This window comes from Mus caroli, chromosome 16 (assembly GCF_900094665.2).
Source record: "Mus caroli chromosome 16, CAROLI_EIJ_v1.1, whole genome shotgun sequence".
In the NCBI taxonomy this organism is placed as follows: Eukaryota; Metazoa; Chordata; class Mammalia; order Rodentia; family Muridae; genus Mus; species Mus caroli.
In genome coordinates, this window is record NC_034585.1 from 61,524,020 (window position 1) to 61,534,204 (window position 10,185).

The window sequence follows — 10,185 nt, forward strand, 5'->3', positions numbered from 1 at the left end:
TCTTCCATCTCTTGTATTCTGTTGCTGATGCTTGCATCTTTGGTTCCAGATTTCTTTCCTAGGGTTTCTATCTCCAGCATTGCCTCACTTTGGGTTTTTCCCTATTGTGTCTACTTCCCTTTTTAGGTCTAATATGGTTTTGTTCATTTCATCACCTCTTTTGTTTTGTTTTTCTGTTTTTCTTTAAGGACTTGTAACTCTTTAGAAGTGTTCTCCCGTGTTTCTTTAAGTGAGTTATTAAAGTCCTTCTTGGTGTCTTCTACCATCATTGTGATATATGCCTTTAAATCCGGGTCTAGGTTTTCAGGTGTGTTGGGGTGCCCAGGACTGGCTGAGGTGGTAGTGCTGGGTTCTGATGGTGGTGAGTGGTCTTGGTTTCTGTTAGTAAGATTCTTAAGTCTGCCTTTAGCCATCTGGTAATCTCTGGAGTTAGTTGTTATATTTATTTCTGGTTAGAGCTTGTTCCTCTTGTGATTCTCTTATTCTCTACCAGCAGACCTGGAAGACTAGCTCTCTCCTGACTTTCAGTGGCCAGAACACTCTCTGCAGGCAACCTCTCCTGTTTCAGGTAAGGTGCACAGATATCTTGTGTTTGGACTTGCCTCCTGGTAGGAGATGAAGGCCCCAAACAGTGCCTGTCCAGGAAACTGTTAGCTTCTGTAGTTCACACTCTCACCTGTGCAGACTAGTCTTAGGAACCAAAATGGCTCCCTCGGGTGCTCTGGCAAAGACCTCCTGGGCAGGTCAGACACCTCTCCTCTGGCAGGGAAGGTTCCCAGATGTCTGGAGCCAGAGAAGGGGTCTCCCTCAGAAGCTCTGTGGCTCCCGCCTGTCCCAGAAGTTGTTAGCTTCTTTAGTCCACACTCTCACCTGTGCAAACTAGTCTTGGTGGAATCTGGGAACCAAGATGCCTCTCTCTGTTTCTTTCTATGTTCACTCCCTCTTAACTGGTTGCTTGCTCTGTCTCTTGACCTATAGTTGACTTTATGTAATCCTGTTTAGAATAGATAAAAAGCTCTTGTATCAAATGGTGTGCTAGGGCTGAGTCACACCACAACTTGGAACAGGTTTTTCCAGTAAACAACAAAATCTTGGGGTTTACAGAGTGATCAAATGTCTTGCAACATTTTCACCCCTTTTGTCTAAATAGAAAGAGAAGATTTTAACTCTAACATAGTAAAACTCTTTACAATAATGAAGCTATTTCTGGTAAGCTTTCCAAAAGGTCCAGCTTGGTTGCATTTGACAGTTTTAGGATTAAGAATGCTTGAAGTCAAAGTTCTGTAAAATGTTTGTGTCAGTCTCCTATGGACTCAGCAATTTGAATGTCCTGAGCAGTTTTTAGGGTGAAGTTCATCTTTCGGGGGAGTTTGTTAGCTTAGTGGCAATCCTGACTAGGTAGAGCACAGCAGTAAACCCAAAGGTATCCACTGCGCAGAACCTGTGGCAGAAAGAAGGCATGGTGCAGTTTCCCCCAGTGGTACCGTTACCAAAATCCAGGTGGATTGTTCGTTGCTAATATGGTAGAGTACTGTTAGGAATGGTAGAAAACTTAAACATTTTAAATGCCATAGTCCACAAATCTGAGAAAGCTTTGAGGATCACAGGTATATCTGAGGTACACAAACTTTGTTACTAATTACTTGCTTGAGACTCAAACCACAAAACACTACAGGAGGATGAAGTTTATTTTGAAAATTTGTTAGTACTTTGTATGACTAGTATCACGACAGAAGTTAATATATGCATAATAATCTTATAGATTTTAAGATAACATTTATACCTTAAGAAAAATTTTAGAGAGTCAAATGAAAAGTAAAAGATTATGAGATTAGTACCAATAGAAAAGTCCCTTATTTTTTTGTTTTCCTCCGTCCCATACCAGGTGGCTCTTCTGATATGAGAAAGAGATTTTGGTTTTTCTTAACAAGCATGTGTAGGTTTAGAGAAGAAGAGAGCTACACTCCAATGTCAAGGCCAGCTTTAATTTTTAATTGAATGGGGACCACATAAAGACCATTTGCCACTTATGACTGCAGAGGGCAGCATAGACAAGCCTGAAATGGGGAATACCAGTTGGCCAACTGACTCCTGTTCTTAGGACATTTTCTCTTGATAATCTGTCCTTTTCCTTCAAAAATATTTCACTTGTCCAGCGCTCACAGGATTCCTTTGTCAGATGCTTTGATTCTCCTGGAAAGATAAAAGCAAAATCTTGCCCCAACCCAATCTCTGGGGGTTGCGTATTTTGGCAAGTTATGTCTTTCCTAGGGCAAAATGTCTTTTGGCAACAGAAAAAGTCTTAACTTTCAATTGAAAATTAAAAAATATCTTTTCAAAATTTGAAACTAAATATACCTTAGTGTGTGTGTATAAATATACCTATATTCCTCCTTTCTCCTTATACATTCAAGGCTTAAGTGTATTTATTTGTAGATCACAAAGAACATTCACTTTGAATTCCAGCCTGCCTTTTGCAAGTAGCTTTTAAATTTAAATCACTGTAATTCTTATGTGCCTGCCTCTGCCTCCCAAGTGTTGAAATTAAAGGCATGTGCCTCCCAAATGCTGGGATTAAAGGCCTGAACCACTGCCTGGCTATGGGTTCATGACAATAGTTATTCTCAAAGGGTTATCCTAGTTTAATTTCATTCTCCATTACCCTTATTTTTTAGTGGTAGGGATAAACTTTCAAGTTTTTCAAATGTGTAATCTATATTCTTTCTGATTAGCTCAGAATTTGCTCACTGGCAAATTTTAATATTCTAGTCTTACTTAAACATGATAGCAAATTGTTCACTATTTCATTATCTTCAGATGGTTTGTCGATCTTGCCTGTATGAGCTACATAAAATTTGATGTCTTTGCTAAGTTTTGCTAGGTTTTGCCTTTTCCATTCATGCCTCTATGACCAGATCTGCCAGTTAGTGGTTTTCCATTTTGATAATTTCATAGCTACACCATTGTATATGTAGTATGAATGGAGATAGAGAAGAGAAATATTTTCCTTTTCTTTTCCCCCTAGTTGTCTTATAGTCAATAGTGCTTTGAGGATTTTTGGTACTTTCCTTCTGTATTGGCCATTCCATGCCCCTGGTCTATAGGCTGCTGTTTTCCATGAGTTTTGTTTCCATCAGTGATTTGTGAACTGTCGGTAAACTGTGCATTAGCCAAAGTTCAATATATGCCTCTTTTGTGGGAGAGGTTTATGGATGGGAATTATAATCCACTGAGCTATTTCCTCAGCTGGGGAAGGCACAGACTTTTTGCTACCACAACCTTGTCACAAAGGAATTCAGACAGGTACTAGTTTCATTATACTATCTTTCCTTCTATGACTAAGCCTGCAAACGACACTGCCATTGCATGTATCCAATTCATCCTTATAAGTGGTACCATTATGGCCTACAGTGGTAGTCAGTGACTGAGTATAAGGTTCTCCATGCCTTGTAAAATGTCCAGAATATTTATTCTTCATTTCTGGAAATTATTTCTAATAGAAGCCAACAGGTAAAGGTTGGTAGACTCCTTTTTGTTTTAAGAAGAATCTCCAGTTATCAATTCACCAATACATATGATACCCATAGTTAGGGTATCATCTGGTTCAATTAGATCAGGGTTGCAATGCATGCAAATGAGATTACTGGAAGTCACAAAAGCTCTTTTTGTTCCTGTACCCATTGAAAATTAGGTGCCTTTCTACAAGTCCTCTAGAAAGTTTTTATAATAACTATAAATGGTATGTGATTTCTCTAGTGTGCAAACATACTAATTAGGAGCTGTATCAGAGTTTTTGTCCCTGGGTGGTGGGATCAAAGGCATGTACCACCTCCACTATGCTAGTTGTACCTCTAGAATTTAGAAAAGAACTAATTTATAGAGATTCACCTGCCTCTGCTGGGATTAAAGGCAGGATACCTCCACCCTGTTCAAATATGATATCTTAGTTCCAAATCACTCTAACTCTTAGAGATTAAAAAAAAAAAGTTAGAACAGTAGAAACCCCTCGAATTTACTTAAAACATTTCAAATCTTTTAACTGTGTTTCTAATACAAAACAATAAAAGAGTATCTTTTCTCATTTAAGAGAACTCAAAAGCTGATGTCCAAGATGCTGTGGGTCACATGGTAATTAATCTACAGTCTAACAGTATAACACGGAATTAAGACACACGGTTTAAGAAAACTCGTTTTCAGGATTTATCCTGACCACCGAATATGACATAGGGGTCAAGGTGCGCCGGAGGCCACGGAAAAAGCACTTTCTCTGACAAGGCAGGCCCAGCCTGTGGTCTGGCAGTCAGTGACAGAGTCTGTTTCCCACTGCCCAAGCGCCACCAACAGCATCATGCAAGGACTCCTGAATCGCCCCAAGCTTTCCACCACCATGGCCAGGGCACAGCACAGGCACATCATGATGGAACCGGAGCACAAACGGCAGGAGGAAGAAGAGGTGGACAAGATGTTGGAACAGAAGATGAAAGAAGAGCAGGAGAGAAGAAAGAAAAGGAAATGGAAGAGAAAATGTCACAAGAAGATACCAAGGAACAAATTCTGAAGCTGCAGGAGAAGTTTTCAGCTCTACAGGAGGAGAAAAGCCAGCTTTTCTTGCAGCTCAAGAAAGTTTTGCATGAGGAAGAAAAACGGAGGTGAAAAGAACAGAGTGACTTAACCGCTCTGACGTCAGCTGCATACCAGCAGAGCCTGAAGATTCATACAGGAACTTACTTTCTCAGCATAGAGGGGCATCCTGGAGGACACAATGGCCCAGGTACTCTCATGGCAGCTGACAGAGCCAAGCAGATGTTTGGACCACAAGTGCTTACGACCCGGCACTTGTGGGATCAGCAGCTGCTTTGCAGGAACCCCAGAACATGGACAATTCCAAGGCAGTCCAGTGGGTGCTTATTGGGCTGCTCAGCCCCCACCTCATTATGGGCCAATACAACCAGCCTATAGTCCTAGCCAGCAGCTCAGAGCCCTTCAACATTTCCTGCGGTGCAATACCTGTCTCAGCCACAGCCACAACCCTATGCAGTGCATGGCTACTTTCAGCCCACTCAGCCAGGGTTCCGCCAACCCGGCAGTGCCCTCTCTTTGCAAAAACAGATGGAGCATGCCAACCAGCAGACCAGCTTCACTGACTCATCTTCTCTGTGGCCCATGCACCCACAAGTTCTGCATCTAGCCCCTGGACTCCTGACTTCCCCCCAGCTCCCCATACAGATACAAGCAGCAGGGAAGTCAGGGTTTGCCACCACCAGCCATCCTGGCCCCCGACTCCCTGTCATACAACACAGCCAGAACCCATGATTCTATTACAAGTGACCACCAGAGAACTCCAGCCACCCTCCATCTCTCAGCCTAGGGTCTTATGTGCCCTAAACCAATAAAATGTGCAAAAAGTATCCACAAAAAAGAAAAACAAAAAAGAACAAAAACAAACAAACAAAAAAAACCAAAACAAAACCCATCTTTCATTTCATGCCAGTAAGATGAGTGCACCGTTGCTGAATCATCATTTGGAAACTATTATTATTATTATTATTATTATTAGTAGTAGTAGTAGTAGTAGTAGTAGTAGTAGTAGTAGTAGTAGTAGTATTTACCACTGATCAAGTCAAAGGCATTTGTTAGTTTTTAGAAGTTAGTTTCAACTACATGACCAAGTTGTCACCTCTTGTTATTCAGGAGATCTCTCTGTTCAAATATAATCAGTTTTCACAGTATCCGTAGCTTTTCTTCTTCTCTGAAAACAAAAACAAAACCTCTTCTCCAACATAACACATGTCCTGGTTTCCATTCTAAGGTCAACACATATTTAAACTATACAGACTGATTTTTTTTTCTACTATTCAATGTCTCTCCAGAGCTGTTGTATCCTGCTTATGGTCAACTTGGATTTATGGCACTTTGTCAAAATACTTGTTTTCTCATCTCTCCTGATGTTTTTATTTACTGGAGCTGTTCTTGATTGCATCTAGAGCTGAAGTCAATCTCTGAAAAAAAAAAAAAAAACGGTGAAGGCTTATGTTTGGCCTTGCATAATTTTAGAAAATGACTCAGACCTCTTTTCTGATTTTTCGACCATGTCCCCAGTATTTACAGCTGCTAAATGACATAGCACCAAGGTGTGATTATGCAACTCAAGTTGCCTTTGTAACTTAGCTTATTGATCTTCAGAACCTAGCAACTGAACTTGGAAAATATTAATACCTCTAGTCCTATTTTGCTATTCTATGACTGTAGCTTCCTCTTTTCACCACGTTCACCATGGTAACTGAGGATTAACTTCCAATATTGCTGTTGCCAAATATTTTCAGTTTAGGGGGATAATTCTGCTCTGAGTTGCCCATGTATTCAATATCGGCTTCACCTTGGGTGAATGTGAACCGTATGAAATGGTCGCTTCCTTGGATCTCTTCAAACCTAATATGTCCACAGGATTCAATTTAATTTATTCATAACCTTGGGTGTGATTATCCTCTCTTGGTAAGTCTTGCATAGTAATTGGATAAACTAAGGTTGTTTTTTTCTAACAACTTTGGGCCGCACTTCTTAAGTTTTATCCTTCAGGAACACAATAGGTCCTTGTCTAAACTTCTCTGCAATGGGTTCTGTTTGTCTTTGTCTATGTCATTGTGCCATGAACTGGAGTGCCCTTCCCTTTTACTTCCTGTGTGGCTACCCATCCTCCTGACTTCATGTTACTCTCTATGGTTTTTCTTATCTTCAGTCCCTGTAAATTGGTTGCTTTTACTACCTCTTAACCTATGGTTGATTTTATTTAATCCTGTTTGCAGTAAACAGAACACTCTTAGATTTAAAGTATGTGCTAAGCCACACCACAACTCAAAGCAGGTTTTTCTAGTAAACAACACAATATTGGGCTTCAAGATGTCATTTAAATATCTTGCAACAAAGACTAGTTTTCATAGTACTTGAAAATGCTACAGGAGCTATCCATAGAACAAGGACCTGTGATGCCTGTGGACTACAATAACCATCATAGCAAGATATTCTTAAGGTGTAATAATGACATGCATATTTTTGTGTCTAATTAAACTTGAAGCCCATTTAACAGGAGGAAAAAAAAACAGCCCGGTACTGTAAACCCTGTCATGCGATTACCATTACCAGTGAGAACATGAGATCTTACAGGAAAACCTAATGCTGTTAATTTCTGAAATGAATATAATTTCTATCTGCATTCTAAATACATATCCTTGTATTCATAGATAGGTGTAGTTCTTGCTTCTCATGAATAATCATCCTTTTGCAGCAGTTAGACCATTACAGAAAGTCACAACTGGTCAAAATGTAGAGAACAACTGACCACAGGGTGCCTAGCCCAACTGATCTACAAATAAGTCCTGTAGTCATGATTTGGGGAATATTACAGAGGAGGAGGTAGAAACATTGTAAGAGCTAGAAGACCACAAGTTCTGATATGAAATTGTGTTTTCCAGATCAGACAAAAAAGCTACCCCTATGACACTGCAACATCATGGCTGCCTAAACAAGAAGATCTGATCAAGTACAGCACCAATAGACATGCCAATGTGGGAAGGGTAAATCTCAGGAGGTCTCAACCTTTGATGAAGGCTTCAGGTGGTTAATAAGTGCTGAGAAAAGAAGAAATAGTCTTTTCCAGTGAAGACACCTCTCAGTTGATCATCCAATACCCAGTAGTCATCCCCCTAAAACAAATAAATGTTATATTTCTATCTACCTCTATATTTATATCTATTTCTATGCAACATGTATGTGTGTTAAAAATATATATCACTTATATATAGCATATATATAATACACACATGTTAAATATGTGTATTGTACATAATAGCTATATCATATGTAACAACATACAATATATAAGATATGTAATATAATACATATTATAATATGCTATATAATTAGCAATATATAATATATATAATCAACACTAAACAGATTTAGCAAATTGTGTGTGGATATACATATATATGTAGCAATAATAATGAAAGAAAAAGACCACCAGTTTCAGAGAGAAATTGGTCAAAATGGGTGGGGTTATACGGAGAAGAAAATGGGAAGAAGTAATATAATTTTAAGGAAATATCAATGGGAAAGAAAATACTAAAGATTATCTACATTTGTCCTCTCCCAAAAATGTTAAGAACTTAGAATTTTTCAAATGCCACTCTAAAATGTCTAAGTCTATAGGAGCAACAGTCTTTAGATGAAAGGATACTGAGGATCCTATTTTAAGAGATAGTCGGGTCTGTTTCTTTAGTCTTCAGCTTCTTCATTTGAAAATCAAGTACATTTATTATTAGAGCATATAGTGCTAACAGCTTATGAACTAACCCAGGCCTCAGTGTTTTGTTACACTTTATCACTATGACATTCTAACAATATGTAAAAATCACTCTTGTTTATTGCTTCCAGACAGTTACAGTTTTATAACAATGAGATTCATACAGCCTTCATTACCCAGCCAAAAGAGCGTATCTATCATTCATCTATCTATCTGTAAAATGAATTTGGCTCACCTTTATGAATCAAACACATGTGTACTAATTGTCTGCTGCTTTTCTCATATCCCTTAATCATGTGTGAAGTCCTTTTGGTTCTTATGAAGGTAGAGGTGATGTAACAATGTAACTCGAGTACTGTAATGGCATATACATTTCAAAAGAGAGCCAAGATTGAATTCTAACTTTCAAATTTTGAATCTAATCTGAAGATTTAGATTCTGGAAAAAAATCACTGAAAGGCACTTCTGAAATTATTCAAAAGAAATTAAATTGGCAGAAAAATTCAGCATTAACATTCAGATTCTGTTATGTGACTCTTCCCAATGTCAGAGCAAAAGTGTGTCCCCAGGCTATCTGCACAAGTCCAGAGGAAATATGAGCTGAATCACACTTTCGTCACAAGAAAATTTAATCTCTCAAGATGTTCTACATTAGTGTTTTTGGAAAGAGAAGGAAGGAAAGAAGGAAGGAAGGAGGAGAGGAAGGAGAGAGGAAGGAATAAGGAAGGAGGGGAGGAAGAAGAGAATGGAATATGGGAGGGAGGGGATAAAAGATAGAAAAGAAAGATAATTGGTAGCAAGTATAGTAACATTGTAAGAGCAGCTTAAATACTCCTTCAAAGTAATATTTGAAAAGCCAAGAGTAACTTAGGAAGTGGCTACACATGTAAAGACTTACTCTGTGATCTTTATTGACTAAAAAGGCACGTCTAAGCTATTGTACACAAGTATTTACCTCAGCCTGGGCACTGCCTTATACCTTGCCCTTTACAAACTTGTCTAACAAGCCCTCAAAACATATGTATGATATATTGATTAATCACACAACATAAACATTAAACTAAAATATACAAACTGAAGAGTGCTGTTCCATGACTCAGTGCTCTTTGTAGAATTAGGCAGTACAATTATAAGTACATGCATTTGTTTTTAGTTTTTGAATTTTTCCTTCCTATCTCACCTCTCTTTATATATTTTTACGTTAATATGCAGCAACATTCATTTTTGTCTCATTCTTACCTAAGTGTATGCCAGCTTATTTTTGGAAAACTGGCAAAATGGATCATTTGATGAATATGGAGATTATACATACAAGAAACCAGACTTCACTTAGTGAAACAAAAATTTAAGACATAAGGCAGCATGCATTTTGTGCAGCTATGGTCCTATCTCTGTCCAGGGACAGCAACAGAGCCCAGGAATGACTTCTTTCTGTTTTAGTCGTGAGCTAGTTTTTCCATTGTACATTTATTCCACAACTAATAAAACAGAGCAGATCCACTTTTTTTTAATGTCCTGCCAATGAACATACTGCTAAAAACAAGTATGAAATAATTCTTTTTCACAGAGAACTAGTTTTTGCCATGAAGTTTATCCAAGTTAGGCCAATTAAGCTTACACTGGAAAGCTTCAGTTTGGTATGAAGTAACATAGATGTCTCTGAGAAAACTTCTTGTTATTTCAGAAATCAATACATAGGTCAGGGGTGAAGAGGACCTGAGTTTGTATTCCCAGTACCAATGTAAATGCTCAGTGGGTATAGTGACCTGATAGTAAAGGAAACTGATACAGGGGATCCCAACCATATAGAAAGTTAGACTGCCAAATGGATGAACTCTGAGGTTGACTCAAAGATCCTGTCTTTAAATAAAGGTCAAGAGAGCAAT

At 38.6% G+C, this 10,185-nt stretch overlaps 1 pseudogene; it reads left to right on the forward strand.

Annotated features, from left to right (window-relative positions):
- Positions 1-4,348: 4,348 nt before the first annotated feature.
- On the forward strand, positions 4,349-5,328 carry LOC110312112 (annotated as a pseudogene).
- Positions 5,329-10,185: the final 4,857 nt, after the last annotated feature.